Source organism: Ahaetulla prasina, chromosome 18 (genome assembly GCF_028640845.1).
Source record: "Ahaetulla prasina isolate Xishuangbanna chromosome 18, ASM2864084v1, whole genome shotgun sequence".
NCBI classification, from domain to species: Eukaryota; Metazoa; Chordata; class Lepidosauria; order Squamata; family Colubridae; genus Ahaetulla; species Ahaetulla prasina.
Window position 1 is genome coordinate 1,278,869 of NC_080556.1, and position 17,981 is coordinate 1,296,849.

Sequence of the window (17,981 nt, forward strand, 5' to 3'; positions counted from 1 at the left end):
TTAGTGACCGTTCAAAGTCACAACCGTTTTCCCACACTTGCAACCATTGCAGCCTCCCCCGTGGTCGCCTGATCAAAATTCAATGCTTGGCAACTGGCATGGACGATTGAAGTGACCCGGGGTGTGTGTGTGTGTATGTGTGTGTGTCACACGATCCCCTTTGGCCACCTTCCGACCAGCAAAGTGGGCAGGGACGTCGGATTCCCTTAGCCACCCCCCTCCCATGACTAACTTAACGTCTGTAGCGATGGCCTTAACAGTGGCGGCAAGGAAAGCTGTGGAACAGGGCGCAAAACTCACCAAACCAATGTCGGGGGCTTAGCAACGGAAACATTGGGCTCCGTTGCGGTCGTAAGTCGAGGACCGGCTGTAAATGAATACATGATCTTTCTAACGGCGCGGTGGGTTTACCGGGGAGAGGATACCGTATTATGTCATCTCTTGCAGCGTATTTCACACCCACACCCACACGCGTACACACCTCGCCAAGGTGACACAGCCGATTGCGGTTCTGCGTCCCACTTCACCTTGCTTTCTCCGGCTCGTCTAATTTCCTAGCTCCCCTTTCCAGAGCGTGGAACAATACAAACCCGCCCCGGCTCTGGGAAGATTGCGTGCCTCACACTGACAAGCCTGATGGGATATTGATTCTTCTTTTCTGTAACGTTTAAAATGGCTCGCCTGCCTCCCAGCGTGAACCACATACGACAGCCGCCCATACCAGGCGAGGGCTTTTGTGCAGAAACGAAATGATGGAGGGTTTAAATTCTTCTTCCGGGAGGCTGGGGTTGGCTTAGGCTTGTCAGAAAGAGGAGGGGAGGTGGTGGGGGGGAAGCGTGCAATTCCCCCCTTCCCCCTCCCTCTCTCTCTCTCAGACAGGCATTTCCAAGAAATTAGCCCGTTTTCTTTGGGGGGGGGGCGTTGCAAACGATCTCGACCGAATTTAAATTAAGGGATCGGGGTGGTCATGTGGGCGGTGGGTTGCCTTTGAACCTTTATTTATTTTTCTTTCCAAAGGGCCTTTTGAAAGATCGGACTCGATCAAGAGAATGCAATTAAGATGCCTGGAATTAAAAAAAAAAACAACACACCCAAAACCCGATATAGTAATTGCCACCAGGAAAGGTGAAAAACAGAATAACGATGGGCTGGTAATAATCTGGCATCTGTAATAGCCTCTCCTTGCCAATGATGCCTCTTTAGTGGAGACGGGGTTTTTTTATAAAGCAGATCAAGGAAAGCCCATGGGTCAGTGCATAGGTGTAAAATAATTCATTATTATTTCGAGATAGGCGGTGTTTGTCACTAAAAGGCATAATTTCAAATTTGCACGGTTGCCCGCTCGGAAAGAAAAGCCCCCCCCAAAAAAACACCCCGAGAGAGGAGACCCTGGCCCTTTGCCCACGTGTTTATGGGGGGGGGGTGTTTCGGGTCGAGAAATCTTGTGGAGTGGGGTTTCTAAAACTCGAATGCTTTCCTAAATTGATCCTGGTTTGATGTCTGTCACATGTCTTTGATACCCAGTAGGGAAGTTGCGTAGAAGGCAGGTGGTTGGAATATATAGATAAGATTACCTGTAGTGGCTCCAAGCTAAAGGGAGCACAGATTAAAGGCAGGTTACATTTCTTACCTGCTCAAGCTGTCATCCAGTGGGGAGCCTGGGCAGAAGCTTTGATTCACAGTTCACGAAACCAGAGCCGAAGGAGCCTTAGAGGTCACCTAGCCCAACCCCCTTGCTCAGTGCAGGGTCCACAGCGGCAGTCGGAGGCCACCCGGCTTGTATCTAAGGAGGACCCTCTCGATGTGCCGTCCCGGCCCACTGCACCTCACATGCACATCAAGCACAAGCCGGTGGTCCCTGGTGATGCACTGGGCAAGGGGTTGGACTAGGTGACCTCCAGGGCTCCTTCCGGCTCTGGTTTCGTGAACCGTGAATCAAAGCTTGTGGGGTTTGGTTTTTGGAAATTGCTCACCTGTCCTTGTCTAAGAGTCTGAATCCCTTTTCGTAAAGGAAAATCATTGAGATTTTCCAATGAAACATTGATGAACTTTAATATTTACGTCAAATTGGCCTCTTTTTTCCCTTCACTAAGCGTTCAATCTGCCCTTACAAAGTCCATACTTTACAAGATGCCTTTTTCTCGCCCATCTGTGGGGCGACGCAGCCAACCGTGGTTTATCATTCTGGTTTAGCCGAAGTACTTTTTTTTTTTTCTCTTCTTCCTCTTCTCCGACCTGATAAAATGATTCTTAAAACTTTTATCCAGAAAATTGAAAAGAATAAGCTGAAATGTTTCTGATTTCAAGAAGGGTCTGCGAGAACGCAAAGCCAGCCGTCCTTCTCTTTCGACAGTCCAGATTTCAAATCACTTTAAGATCCTCTCGTAGTGATCACAATTTTTAAAGACCATTTTATTGTAGAGTTAAATTGGTGCTTAAGCGCTAATTTATAATTTATGTTGGCATTGATAACGTTGGCTGTATTGAAAGCGGACGGATCAAATAACCGCCGGATGCTAGATTTCTTTTTAAAAGGGGTGGGAGGAGGGAAACAAACCAAACCTGGTTTAGCAGGGCTGAATTCACACGCGGGGCTTTAAAGCCATAATGTAAGTTAGTTTATTACTGCTCTATGAATTTGAGTGACCTGTGTATTATGAAAACAAAGATAAATTGTTCAACATTTGTGGTGCTTGGCCCAAATTCTCAATATAGGTAGTCCTCGACTTACAAGAGTTCGTTTAGTGACCGTTCGAAGTTACAACGGCACTGAGAAAAAGCAATGTAGGACCGTTTTTCTCACAACCGTTGCAGCGTCCCCAAGGTCACGTGATCAAAATTCAGATACTCGGCCACTGGTTCGTACTTATGATGGTCGCAGTGTCCTGAGGTCACGTGACTCCCTTTTACGACCTTCTGACAAGCAAAGGGGGGAAGCCAGATTCGCTTAGCGACCGTGTGACTAATAACTGCAGGGATTTCCTTAACAACGGTGGCCAGGAAGACCATAAAATGGGGCCAAAAAAAAAAAATCACTTGACCAATGTCTCACTTAGCAATGGAAATTTTGGCCTCCATTGTGTGTTGTAAGTCGAGGACTTCCTCTACAATGGTTTGTTTTTTTGGGCGTGGTTAAAATGTAGCTTTGTTTAATTTTTAAAATCAAGCATTTGATTCCTGTTCTAGTTGTTCTGCATTACATTATAATTTTTTTCCCCCAGGATTTTCATTCGAAGACAATAATTGCAAAAAGTCCCCCAACTTCTGTGATATTTTTCTCACCATCTCCCCCATTAGCTTTTCCTGCACTATTATTATTATTATTATTATTATTATTATTATTATTATTATTATTATTATTATTATTATTATTATTATTTTATTTATTTTCTTAAGTTGCTGAGTGGAAGGTGATTGTATTTGCTGATGCCTGTGTACTGTTTGCATTGTTTCGTTTTGCAGTAAATTTGAATTGTGCAGGTTGTTTAGTTTTCTTTTACTCATTGTAGCTCCTTTGTTTTGCAGAGATCTTGACGCAGCCGCCATTTTGGAATTCTTTTTAATAATGTGACCCTTCACCTTTGATCCCCTGACCTGCATTATCTTGGTAACCATTTCATTTTTTAATTTAATTTTTCATATTTTTTTGTGGTTTTTTTTTTTGGTTTTTTTTTTTTTTTGGTTTGGTGTGTAAGCTTTGTAACATTTCACCTTCTTAAATTGTAACATTCTTTGACTTCCCTAAATATAAATAATCTTGTTTTGCCTGTAAATGTTGTAAATGTGTTAGTCTCATTTTCCTTTGATTAAAATTCATTTCAAGTTTAAAAAAAATATATACCAGTTCTCATTGTTTTTATTTTGATGTTTAACAATGTGCAAGCTTTTATCCGTTGTGTTACTTTTGCTTTCTAGCCATGTGCTTCCAAAACATTTATAAACTAACAGTCACTTTATTAAGAGTTTTACACATAAATATCTTCATTTTCTTTCTTCTTCCCCCCCTTTACCCTCAATTATGTTTTAGCAGTCATAACTGAGCCAAAAGCAGCCAACCACGATTGTGTTTTGACGTGTAATTTCTATTTCCAGTAGTTTCTTTATTGAGACCACCTTCCATTGCAAGTTTGTATGTGAGAACATGTTCTTCTTTAATTAGCCTCCCTCTTCATGTAATTAGCCTCCCAGTTCGTCTCGAAAATAACGAATTCCAGATACAAAAAAATATCCATGCATATTTAATAGAACAACATCCTTGATTTTCGACCATCGTTGAGGCCAATGTTTTTGTTGCCAAGTTTAACAGTTGTTAAGTGAATTTTGCCCCGTTTTACGACCTTTCCTGCCACGGTTGTTAAGCGAATCACCGCAGTGGTTAAATTAGGAACGTGGTTGTTAAGCAAATCTGGCTCCCCCCCCCTTCTTTGGCTTGGCTTTTCAGGAGGTCGCAAATGGTGATCGTGTGACACCCCCCACCCCCCCGGATGCTGTGACCGTCATAAATATGAGTCAGTTGCCCAGTCTCTGAATTTTGATCACATGACCCTGTTGAAGATGCAATGGTCATAACTGAGAAAAACGGTCCTGTGTCACTTTTTTCAGTAACTTTCAACAGTCACTAACTTGAACTGTTGTAAGTCGAGGATTGTCTGCAAATGTCTTCATCTAAATGTGGCCCCCTTTAGAGGTTACTAGCATCTTTGCAAGTGTGTGTGTGTGTGTGTGTGTGTGTGTTATCCTTTGGAGATCCTGTTACATCCGGGGAGGGGGAGGGGGCTGGTTAGAGATGCTATGTAATCATCAATCCCATTTATTTTCCTTCTGCCTTAACTTCCTTTCTCCCGTCCTCTCCTGCATTTATCCATACAAAAATATATATCTCATTTTACTTCCTTCCTTCCTTTCCTTTCCTTTCCTTCCTTCCTTCCTTCCTTCCTTCCTTCCTTTCCTTTCCTTCCTTCCTTCCTTCCTTCCTTCCAGCACAAGAAACATCCACAGGGGATGTGGGGGAGAAACATCTCTCTCCCACTTAGCTTTCAAACTGGATTTTCAAACAGGTGCTTAGAAATGAGCCTCTATTCTCCCCCCCCACCCCCACCCCGGCTTCCTTCTACCAAAACCTCATTTTCTATCTTTGCATTATCTCTACCCCCCCTCCCCCCCCGCGTCATCCATCCATCCACCTGCCGTCACCACCACCCCCCGCCAACAACGCAGGGAGTTTAAAAACAAAAAAACCCCATCTTGCCAAACCCTTGAATTCCCAACTTCCCGCAGGTCTTTTAAAAGGCATCAGCGCTTCTTCCTGAAAAAAGAAAAGGGGGGTTCCTTATCCCCCCCCCCCGCCCCGCACCCCATCAAACCTCGTGCGGAACTGCTGCAAGCTGCCAAAAAACAGGGACGAAGCAATCTGTCCTCCACCCACGCCTCCTCCTTCCTTGGCAGGAGAGGAAGAGCCTCTGGGCGAGACAGGGGCGTCTGGTGGGCTCCATCCAGGCCGTGTGGCACAGCGAATGCCCTACTTTCCTGAGGTTGCATCGTGTGCGTGTGCGTCCACACGCGTGCTTTCGGGTTCTCGAGCGAAGCCGCTAGCAAAAGCTCGAGTGGTGGGTTTCCAGGCTCTGGCAAAGTGGATTTTTTGAATGAGCAAGAGGGCTTACAGGCAGTCCTCGACTTATGACCGAGAATTTATGTTGCTAAGTGAGACGCTTGTTAAGCGAGTTTTGCCCCTTCTGGCCACGATTCTTCTTCACTCAATCTCTACGGTTGTTAAATCAGTCACATGGTTGTTAAGTAAATCTTCCTCTCCCCCTCCCCACTCCAATCGTGTTCTCCCGGGGACACGGCGACCGTCATAAATACGAGTCTGGATTTGGATCACGTGATCGCCCCCAGGGGGGGGGGATGCTGCAACAGCCGTAAAAGTGTGAAAAACATTCGCGGGTCACTTTCCCCCCCCCCCCCGCCAGTTTGCTATTGTAACTTGTAAGTAAATGAACTGTCGTAAGTCAAGGACTACCTGTATGGACAGCCGACCTGCCCTGTTTATGCATTTAAATAGGAGCTGATGACAGCTCACGGCCGCGAGATGGGCGGTCAATAAATTTAATACATGAAAAAATAATTATAATAATAAGAGGAACTTTCTTCTCGCTTTGTATCAGTGGGAGATGTTATGAGAGAAATGAGATACTCACTTAGGGACTAAACCAGCTTCCAGAATCTAGAACGGTGTCTGTCAACCTCACCAATTTGAAGATGGGTGGACTGCAACTCCCAGAATTCCCCTGGTTGGGGAATTCTGGAAATTAAAAGCCCACACATTTTCAAGAACCAAGGAGAAATTTCCTAACAGTGAGAACAATCAACTAGTGGAACAGCTTCTCTCCAGAAATTGTGGGAGCTGCATCCCTGAAGGCTTTTAAGAAGAGGCTGGACAACCATTTGTCTGGGATGGTATAGAAGCTCTTTGCTTGGGTTGGACTAGAAGACCTCCAAGGTCCCTTCCAACCCTGCTATTCCCTGTTATTATTAAGTTGCTACGGTTGAGAAACACTGCTCTGCTCTCTAATCAAGGCTGGAGAATCCTTAACAAATCTCAATTTTTTGTGAAGTTGAGGTTGTGGTATTTTTTTTGACAACCGCAGCCTTGTGTTTTAGGATCTCCTGATTGCCCCATTTGGAGGAAGAAGCCACGGAGGAGTCCGTTAAGCGAGGACTGCGGCTGTGACTTTAATAGAAAGCCTAATTTTGCCGTAACAAATTATCTGGCCGAATCTCTGCCGAACACGGCCCGGTGGAACGCAGATTATTTTTTAAGTGCCTCATTATTTTATCCTCTTAACATTTAATACCAAAGTTATAATTGCACACAGCTGAAGCTGCTAAAAGTGAATGCTAAAAATCAAACTTCCTGTCCGTTTGGAGATGCTTTTGATGAGCTTTTTTTGGGGCGGGGCGGGAAATTGAGGGGGTGAGGGGGTTGATTACGATCCTAAATGAGAGTTTTTGGACGTTCTTGGAAGGAGAAGATCTTCGTCCTGCTGAGATTGAAATAGAAAATCTAGGACAAGCCGTTGCCGAGCACTTTTGGCCGGTCTTGAAGGAAGTGCAGGAAACGTTTTTTCGTCCACCGTTGTTCTTGGGTTTCTGAGAAATGATCAAATATTTGCCAACGGTCTCGCATGCTTTGTGGTGCTCGGCCCCTTCTCCACCGAGATGTGGGGAAGAGAGAATAGTTTGCTCACAGTGACAAAAACTGCTGGATGCCCCCTGTTTTGAAGGTGTAGGATCAAGAGACGTTTGAGGATGGGCTAGGTCTTTTTTTTCATGCTAATTCTATCGTGACCGTTAACTGGTAACCCTGGTTGCCGGTAGAAGAAAATATTTGCAAATCAGGATTGGACTGTTGGGTCCTTTGATGCTCTCGGAGCTTGGTGGTTTTCTTGCAGATGTTTCGTGATCCAAACATCAGTGCTAGAAGGGAGTGGGGTTTGCAGGGAGGAGGAATTGGTGCTCTCTGAGCTGGGTGGTTTTCTTGCAGACGTTTCATGATCCAGCCTAGGTTACATCATCAGTGCTAGGAGGGGGGTGAGGTGATGTGACGGGTAGCAGTAACAAAGTTGGAAGGGGCCTTGGAGGTCATCCAGTCCAACCCCCTGCTCATCTAGGGATTTGAGACGTTTTCTTTGCTTCAAATTGGCCGCTGCTTTTAATACTCCTAACCGGACCAGATCTGCTTTTATTCCTTTCCCAGCCTTTGCCAAACACTTGGGAGTTTCAAGGTAGAAATTAGTGGGGTTGGTGTGTTGTTGATTTTTTTTTGTGAAACATTTAAAAGGCACTAGATTTTACGTGACGGTGGTGTAAAAAGCGTCTGGCCCTTCCTTAAAAGAGTTACACACAACAGCAGTGAGGAAGCTTTTAAAAAGCGTTTTTTTTCCCCTTTTCTTTTTTTCCCCAAGTTGTTGCTAACACGACAGCATTAAAAGCTTTCCTGTGAAAAATAAACGCAGATTGTCTCTAAGTCTCATCCATCCACCTTCAAATAACTGAGTGGGAAGCCGAGCGAAATCAATAATGGAAGGCGTAAAAGCAGATCAGGGTTTTTTTTTCCCTTCCCCACCCCAGCTAAGAATTCTTTGAAAGTTTGCAGCAGATTTTTGAGCCTTTCCAAACTCTTGGAAGCACCCGAGTGGTCCCCTTCGGTAGATGGGATCTTTGACTGAATTCTTAGTCACAATAAGTGCGTGAGTGTTGGTGGACAATTGTGGTGTTGTGATGAAGGCTTTAAGAAGGTGCAGGGAGGGGGCATGGCTACTGAATCACAAACACAGGGACAATGAATACTAGCCTATCCCCATCCTTTACATAATTTTAGAATAGAGTAGAGAAAATAGAATAGACTATAGAGTAAAATAGAGAATAGGCAAAATAGAGTAGAGTAGAGTAGAGTAGAATAGAATAGAATAGAGAAAAGAGAAGAGAAGAGAATATAGAGTAAAACAGAGAATAGGGAAAATAGAATAGAATAGAATAGAATAGAATAGAATAGAATAGAATAGAATAGAATAGAATACAGAAGAGGAAAGAATAGAATAGAATAGAGAAAAGAGAATAGAGAGTAGAGAAAAGAGAAGAGAAGAGAATACAGAAGAGAAAAGAATAGAATAAAGAAAATAGAATAGAGAAGAGAAGAGAAAAGAGATGAGATTAGAGAAAATAGAATAGAATAGAATATAGAATAAAATAGAGAATAGGGAAAATAGAATAGAATAGAATAGAAAAGAATACAGAAGAGGAAAGAATAGAGTAGAGAAAATAGAAGAGAAAGAAGAGAAGAGAAGAGAGAGTAGAGAAAAGAGAAGAGAAGAGAATACAGAAGAGAAAAGAATAGAATAAAGAAAATAGAATAGAAAGAATAGAAGAGAGAAGAGACGAGATTAGAGAAAATAGAATAGAATAGAATATAAATAGAGAATAGAGAAAATAAAAGAGAAGAGAAGAGAGAGAAGAGAAGAGAAGTGACTAGAGAGTAGAGAAAAGAGAAGAGAATATATAATAGAATATAGCCCTGATGGCGAACCTATGGCACCTACGGAAGTGGCATGCAGAGCCGTCGCCAAACCCACCTGAAGCTGTGCATGGGCCCCAGCTGCTGTTCAGGCCTCTGGTGTGCGTGCGCGCAATTCAGGGGACCCAGCTGGTCTTCGGAGCTCTCCTGCACATGTGCGCGTGTTTGCTCATGCACACGAGACGACTGGCGTGCAGCGTGTGCATGCGTCGACAGCATTTGTGCACGTGTGAAAAAACCAGGTGCGTGTGCAGTTGGTGAGATTGCGTGTGTGGCAGGTGCGTGAAAGCTGTGCGCATGCGCACCTGGGGCAGTTGCCCACACAGCACATGGGGAGGAGCCACGCTTTAGCACAGATGGCACTCGGTAAGTAAAAGGTTCACCACTACTGGAATAGAGAATAGAGAATAGAGAAAATAGAAGAGAATAGAGAAGAGAAGGAGAGGTAGAAATAGAAGTAGAAAGAAATGGAAATGGAAGAGACCTTGGAGGTCTTCTAATCCAACCCCTTTATCATTTCAGACAAGATTCGATGACCATTTGTCTGAAATGATATAGGGGTTCCTGCTTGGGCAGGGGGTTGGACTAGAAGACCTCCAAGGTCCCTTCCAACTCTGTGATTCCGACTCCCCCTCCCCTCTTCAAATCTTCACTGCAACTGGTAGAGTAAGGGCAGGCTGTCTGTTTTGGTAGCTCTGACCGTTGGCGATTGCTCTTAAATATCATAATGAGCTGTTGTCGCCTGGGAGCTGGTGGCAAAATTGGGCAGAGAGCTTGGGAGTTGTGGGTTTGTATTGCGTGCCAAGTCACGGCACGCTCGTTCTCGTTTGCCCCAAAAAGGACCCGGTGAGTCCATAGCTATAAGGTTTAAAATGTCATAAGAACAAGATTCATTCAGCTAATAAACCCCGAGCCGTTTGCCTTGAGTATCAATAGGAAGGAGACCAAAAATACCCAATTTTCTTCACTAATGTATGTATTAAAACAGAGGGGGTAGCCTAAACGAGAGAGCATTTTGAAGGCAGCCCTTAGGAGATAACTAATGGTCATCAGGAGCTGTGCTCCATGGGTCCTCTGGGCAGCCGGTCAAAGGGCTTGGGCTACTCGCAGTTGGTGCAACACGTGGATTTTGAGAGTAGCTTCTGCCCGCTGCAGTCCCTCAGTTTATCTCATAAATTCAGATGCTCCTAGATATGGGCCTTTCAGAATTCATGAAACTGTAATGTCACCTGAATAAATAGGACTGACTGTCTTATGGTATCTTTCTATCTATCTATCTATCTATCTATCTATCTATCTATCTATCTATCTATCTATCTATCTATCTATCTATCTATCTATCTTTCTATCTATCCATCCATCCATCCATGCCTGCCTGCCTGCCTGTCTCATCTATTTAATCTCTCTCTCTCTCCTGTCTGTCTGTCCCTCCCTCCCTCCATGTCTGTCTGATCTATCTAAACTCTCTCATGTTTATCTATATATCTTATCTGCCTGTCTATCTATCTAGCCATCCATCCCTACATATCTTACCCATCCATCCATCCATGTCTGTCTGTCTCTGTCTATCTGTCTCATCTATCTAAACACACATTCCCTCTCTCCTGTCTGTCCCTCCCTCCCTCGCACCATGTCTGTCTGATCTATCTAAACTCTCTCTCTCTCTCTCTCTCTCTCTCATGTCTATCTATATATCCTATCTATCTATCTATCTATCTATCTATCTATCTATCTATCTATCTATCTATCTATCTATCTCCATCCATCCCTACGTATCCCATCCATCCATCCATGCATGTATGTACACGCACACAAACACACACTCCTAGGCCGCTCTTTAGCCCACACGCTTAAGTCAGTTTGCACTTCCTGATGGCTCTCAATGCTAAAAGGAAGCTTCCTTTTAAAACCCAACCAAGCGAAAACTGGCGTTCCTTCATCTTTTAATATTATATAATGACGACGTAGGATGGTTGTGTAGGAGATGGGAGCGATTTCTCCGAACGTAGGATCCAAACGGCAGTCCCGGTTGAGCTGATGGAAGGAATTTCACGCCAACTTAATTTCCCCTTTGGGGCCCTTGTAGGTTGTGCATCGTTTTGTCAAAGACGCCTTTGCGAAGAGAAGGCGAGTGCCACGAACAGGCTTGGCATTTTGTATGCCTTTGGGAGGTGGGGGGAAAACGCTTGGCCCAAATCCAGCATTTCGGTAGCTCTCGGCCCCAGCATTTGTGAGACGCTGGCATTGTGGTGCAGCGGTCCCCAACTTTTCCGGCTTTATAGACCGGCTGTGAGGGGGAGAGGAAATGGTTCTGTGGGAGAGGCAGGCCCATGTGCTTGCACACACAGCTCCATTTGCACGAGTGGCGCGCACTCATGTGCGTGCGATGCTTTATTTGTGCGAGGGGCAGATGCCACTTTCGCAGCCCTTTTCCAAACCTGTCATGGCCCATTGCCAGGCTGCAGCCGAGGGATGGGGGACCCCTATTCTGGACGATAGGACCCCCATTGGTATGACCGATGCTGATCAGATCGTGTAAATTCATACTGCAAAACATGGAGTTGGCGGTGGAGTTTTATTTAATTATTTAGCACATGGCATTCCATCCATGGAGAGAGAGAAAGGGAGAGGGAGAGAGAGAGAGAGACAGAGCCTGGGCTGTCCGTCATCCCTCAGATGGAGAGTCAACAACCCCCGGTATGGAGGTGGCTGATGAGTAAGAGGAGGAGCAGCTGGGTCCAGTGCCTGACACATGGATGGATGCGCAGAAGGCAAGAGGAGAGGAGAGCAGTGGAAATCAACGGGCAGGTCCTCCAGCCAATGCTGCTAGCGAAGCCCCACCATCTGGGGATAAAAGGCAGGCGGCAAAGATGAATGGATGTGGCAGACAACTATTCATCTCCCGGACGGGCAGGTGGGCGGGCGGACTTGTTAGCCTGCGGCGAGAGAGAAACTTTTTGCCAGGGCCGCTGGCGCTTTTGAGTTCACGTCAGAGGGTTTGTCTTGTCTGGGGAGCTGGATCAGAATAAAACAGTGCGGTCTACAGTTTGACATGGGACCCCACAATCACACCAAGGGGAGGATACTACACCCAATTTGTACGGAAACTCCCGGCAGACGCCACGTGAGGTGCGATCCTGTTCAGGATTGTCCGTTGTTTGCGAGGTGGGAGAAGGAATAGAAGAACCTAGAGGGGGGCGGGGTCAAAAGAGGACTCAGTCTAGAATCTCTACGCGGCCACCAGTGAACTAAGCCCAGCCTCCTTTAGCTCTCATTGACCTGAACTCTAACCGGGTGCTGACCAGAGAAGATTCCTGGGCTTTTAGCAATAAATCAATTTGGATCTGGTCCTTCAGGGCCGCACAGTCGAAGGCCGGAGTTGTGAAGAAGACTTTTTGTTTAAAAACACACTGGGATCTTTTGAAGCTAACAACAGCATTGAAGAAAGCCGCTTAATGACCGGTTTTCACACACCGTCCTCAACTTAACAACTGCAACTGAGCCCAAGACTTCCGTGGCTGAGCGAGACGTTTGTTAAGTGAGTTTTACGACCTTCCTTGCCGCCGTTGTTAAGTGACTCGCTGCGGTTATTAACGTTCGTCACACGACGGTTAAGTAAATCCGGCTTTCCCCCATTGACTTTGCTTGTCGCAAGCAGGTCAGAGCAATTCAAATGTCCCCTACTTATAGTCATTCATTTAGTGACAGTTTGAAGTTACAATGGGATTAAAAAAAATCTGGCTTTCCCCCATTGACTTTGCGCGTCTGAAGGTTGCAACACAGGATTACGTGCTCCCCCCCCCCCGGGAACTCTGCCACCGTCGTAAATACGAATCGGTTGCCGAGCGCATGAATTTTGACGACGCGATGCTGCCACAGTCGTAATTGTGTGTTTCCCATTTTTTTTTTATTACTTTTATCAAAATCCAAAGAGAAATTTAAAAAAAAAAACAATTGCGAAAAATGATCGTAAATCACTTTTTTTCGGACTAACTTTTGATCACATGACCATGGGGGTGGGGGGGAGGCTGCAGCAATAAGTGTGGAGAACGGTCCTAATGGACAGTGGCATTGTAACTTCCGAACGGTCGCTAAACAAACGGTTGTAAATCCAGGACTAACTCTTCCTATTCTGCCCGTGTGTGTTGGGTTTTCTTTCCAACGCCAGAAAACCTGCTGAAATTTGGTTACTTGCCCACTTCGGAGAAAATTAAAAGAATGGAAGGCAACCGTTTTCTTCTCTCCGTGGGACCGTTCCTGAATTCACAATGTCTCGGGGCACTGAATGTATTCTTATAAGCAAAAATCCAATAAAACAATTTCGAAAAGATTGCTCGTTAGGCTGATATTTTTTTTCTTCTTCTTCTTCACGTCCCTCATTATCCGATGAGGAAAGGAAGTCACATAATATTCCGAAAATCAATTGAGGAATTAAAACGGCAATGCCTTTTTATTGCTGGAGTTAAGGAAAAATAAAAATAAAATAAACATCCTAATGAAGACTTTAACCGTTACAGGAGTAAACTTGCTCCCCCGACTCACACTGGGAAAAACAAGTTTGAAAAGCTGGTTTCACACTTTGAGTCACACTTTTTGTCATGGATAATCGGGAGGCTGATTTTGCGATCACTCATTGTGTTACGACTTGATGCCTTTTCCGTGTTGTTAAATCCTCACAAGAACGCAGCTCCTCTGCTTTGCGTTTCGCTGGTCGTTAACTGAATAAACACTATCGAATGAGACTTTTGTTAACTGACTTTTGCCTCATTTTACGACCCTCCTTGCCGCAGTTCTTAACCGAAACCCTGCGGTTGTTAAGTTAGTAAGCCGGTTGTTAAGTGAATCTGGTTTCCCCATTGACTTTGCCTGTCGGAAAGTCGCAAAAGGAGAGATCGCAGGTGGTTAATCTGTTCTTCGGATCCCCTGAAGGAGCAACGGATGGAAACTCATCAAGGAGAGAAGCAACCTGGAATTAAGGAGAAACTTCCTAACGGAGAGAACAATCAACCAGTGGAACTGCTTGCCACCAGAAGTTGTGGGTTGCTCCAACACTGGAGGTTTTTAAGAAAAGATTGGATAACCATTTATCAGGAATGGTATAGGGTGTCCTACTTGAGCAGGAGGTTGGACTAGAAGATCTCCAAGGCCCCTTCCACACCTGTGGTTCTGAGACAGATAGATAGATAGATGATAGATGGATGGGATGGGATAAGATAGGATACAGGACAGACGAGCAGAAGGATGGATGGATGGAAGGAAGGAAGGAAGGAAGGAGAAATTTCCTGACGGCGAGAACAAATTATCCTGTATTAACAAGAAGCAGAAATTGCAGAGAAGTGAGGGAGAAATAAATTTGTTTGAAATTTGCTTACTTCTTGTAAGCAAGGGGACGTGCTAGCTCGTTGTCCTTGAAGACAAAAATTGCTGTACAAAATGCTAAAATATTATTATTATAATAATACATTGCACAAATCAATTGATACGCCAGCGTTTCTGGAAATCTACCGTGTCAAGGCCCAGATAAATTACCGCCCAATCTAAAGCACAATCAATAATTCAGACCCGAGATTTATTGGGCTTCGGTTTAAAAATGATCTGAAAACTTGCAGATAAAGTATAGATCTATTGAACTTTTGAACTGCTCTGCCGTGAAGCTTCTTATCTGGCGAAGGGCTAAGGGAGGATAAATAATTGCACTGCTGTTATTCACCAAAACCTTTTAATATTTAATAATTTGATAATTATGAACTTTAAAAGGATCTTTTTAGGGTTTCAAGCCTCTGATGCAGAAGTTGTAGGGGCTCTACCACTGGTGGTTTTGAAAAATAGACTGAATGGCCATCGGACTGGGATGGCATACGATCTCCTGCCTTCAGCAGGGGGTTGGACTAGAAGACCTCCAAGGCCCCTTCCAGCGCTGTGACTCTATCTTGAGCCTGAAAACGAAACGATTGCATTTCTCCCCTTGCGTCAGAGATGCGTCGGTGGGCCATGCAGGGCAGAGAATCGCAGCCCCTTCCTCAGTATTTGAAATCCTGCACAATCCGACAGCCGGCCAAGAGGGAATTGAGTTCCCCTTTGAGAATTCCCAAATCCTCCGGGATTGACCCTCCAAAGCAGCTGCCCCATGCGGGACGTTCGGCTTGGCCGGATCCCAAGATCTCTCTTGATGGAGGCAAAACGAAGGATGGATGAAGAAAGCCGAAATCAGCAGTTTTATTTTTAAACCAGAGTTCCTGTCAAGGCTGTAACAAATTGACTGGCCTTTCTCTTCTCTTCCTGTGTGTTTTCGTAATTGAATCATAAACTTGGGAATGTCACTGTATTAAATGAAAAGTTTTTATTTTCCCCCCCCTCCTTTTTTTGGGATGGTGGGGGAATAGTTTTAGAAAAGGTTCTTCAACCCTGACACACACACACACACACCCCCGACCCGCAATTCTTTTGTTTTTAATTTCCTGGACACCAAAGTGCCTTGTACTTATAATTAAGAGCAACTCTGGTGTGTGTGTGTGTGTGTGTTTTTAGTTCCATACCCCCTTCTCTGCTGAAGCAGAAGCTCTAAAGCTTGTGGGTTGTTGGATTTTTTTTTATTTTTTATTTTTGGTAAAGGACAAAATCACATTTCAAATAAGCAAAGTATTTGAGAAGGTTTGTTTTCCAAACTTGTGCGTGTAGGTCTGTTACCAGTATGGGATTTCCTCCCACCCCACCTCTTGTTTGAGAAATAGCTTTCTAATTCCAGGCAAGAGGGAGCCCTTCCTTCCTTCCTTCCTTCCTTCCTTCCTTCCTTCCTTCCTTCCTTCCTTCCTTCCTTCCTTCCTTCCTTCCCAGTTTTCTCCCTCCCCTTTTCCTCTCCCCTTTCTTCCTTCCTCCATCCCTCTTTCTTTCTTTCTTTCTTTCTTCCTTCCTTCCTTCCTTCCTTCCTTCCTTCCTTCCTTCCTTCCTTCCTTCCTTCCTTCCCATTTCTTCCCTCCTTCTTTCCTTCCTCCTCCCGTTTCCTCCCTCCCTTCCCCCATTTTCCTCTCCTCCTCCTCCTCCTCCTTCCCATTTCTTCCTCCTTCTTCCTTCCTCCTCCTGCTTCCTCCTCCTTCCCCATTTTCCTCTCCTCTCTCCCTCCCTCCCTCCCTCCCTCTGTGCCATTTAGGGGATCTTGGGAACTGCCCCCGCCCCATTACCTAGATTGGCCGAAAAGGTTGATGGCTTCACCCCCTCTTCCACCACCCCCGGTTTATTTTTCCCTCTTCATCTTCTGTGGGCCCAAATTCCGCTGCGTCCGGCCTTCTTAAAAATAGCCCCACTCTGGCAGTCAATGGCAGGAATGGCTCCGTCAATTTCAATTTAATTAAAAGGCGTCAGATGAAAGGATAACATAGCTGGGCCAATAAGAGCTGCGGGGGGGGGAGGAATCGATTGAGGGCCAGTGCTGCGGCTGGCTGGAGATAATGGTGGGCATATCTCCCTCCTCCTTTCCCCCTCTTCTTCCTTTCCCTCCTTCCTTTTCCCCCTCCTCTTTCTTCCTCTTCCTCCTCAGCCCTCTTCTTCCTTCCCCTCCTCCCTTCTCCTTTCCCTCTTCCTCCCTCCTCTTCCTCCTACCTGCCCTTCCTCCCTCTTCTTCCTCTTCCTTCCCCTTTCCTCCCTCTCTTCCTCCTCCTCCTCCTCCATCTCCATTCTTACTCTTCCTCCTCTCCCCTTCCCTTTCCCATCCTCCTCTTCCCCCCTTCTTCCTTTTCCTCCTTCCTTTCCCTCCTCTTTTTCTTCTTCCTCCTCAGTCCTCTTCTTCATTCTCCTTCTCCTCCCTTCACCTCTTCCTCCTCCTTTTCACCCTCTTCCCTCCTCTTCCTTTTCCTCTTCTTCCTCCTCCTTCCCCTTTCCTCCTCCTCAGTCCTCTTCTTCCTTCCCCTCCTCCCTTCTCCTTTCCCTCTCCTCTCCCTCCTCCTTCCCCTTTCCTTCTCCCCTTCCTCCTCCTCCTCCTCCATCTCCACTTCTTCCTCTTCCTTCTCTCCCCTTCCCTTTCCCATCCTCCTCTTCCCCCCTCTTCTTCCTTTTCCTCCTTCCTTTTCCCCTCCTCTTTTTCTTCCTCTTCTTCGTTCTCCTTCTCCTCCCTTCACCTCTTCCTCCTCCTTTCCCCTTCTTCCTCCTCCTCCTCCGCCTCTCCTCTCCCTTCCCTTTCCCTCCTCCTCCTCCTCCTCCTCCCCTCCCCTCCCAATAAATGTCTTGGCTATCTTTCCAGCTGCCTGTCATCTTGAGAAATGGGTTTAATAAGGAGGAAAGGACCCCACCCACCCAAATCTATCCTTTGCTCCTCTCCTCTCCTCCCCTCTTCTGACCTTGTAGCATTCCCCCCCTCCCCCCCCAAATGTCCTTTTTGCATCTCGGGATGAGGAGTCATGGCCACCTTTCTCGGTTGAAATTCGAACTCGTCACTCAACTTGCTCAGAACTGGTTTGTGGAGCTGAGTATTCCAAGTCTGACATTTACCAGGTCGTCCTCGAGTTACGACCGTCTCCCTGCCTTGTCCCCCACCCCAAAGACATTTTTTGGGGGGCTGCCTTTCTCTTTGCTTTGCTGGCCGAAGGCTTCATTTGGTCGAAAGTCAAAATAAGTCGCCGGCTGGAAAGGTTAGGCTGCAAATGTCACCCGAAAAGCCGTATTTCCAGAACGTGGCTTTTTAAAAAAAAATCTGCCCGGCACTGACCAGTCGAACCGTGAAGGTGTCGGTGAAATGGGGGAGGGGGGGGGGATAGAAGCCACAGCAACTTTAATAATGGCAGAATTTGGGGAGAGTTTTTTGGTATCATCGCTCCGGAGGTCAAACTTCCTTTCATTTTCATTCCTAAATATAGCCGCTATTCATTTAGTGGCCGTCTGCCTCAAAAAAAAAAGCTGACTCTTGGACCGTTTTTCA

General features: G+C 45.6%; 1 protein-coding gene across 1 annotated transcript in view; it reads left to right on the forward strand.

Moving 5' to 3' along the window:
- LOC131187201 (U1 small nuclear ribonucleoprotein 70 kDa-like) overlaps nt 1-3,828 on the forward strand; it is a 44,580-nt gene extending 40,752 nt beyond the window's left edge. Inside the window, exon 5 of the mRNA XM_058161440.1 lies at nt 3,526-3,828. The gene's annotated coding sequence lies outside the window, so the exon portion shown is untranslated. The remainder of the gene's footprint in view (nt 1-3,525) is intronic.
- Nucleotides 3,829-17,981: the final 14,153 nt, after the last annotated feature.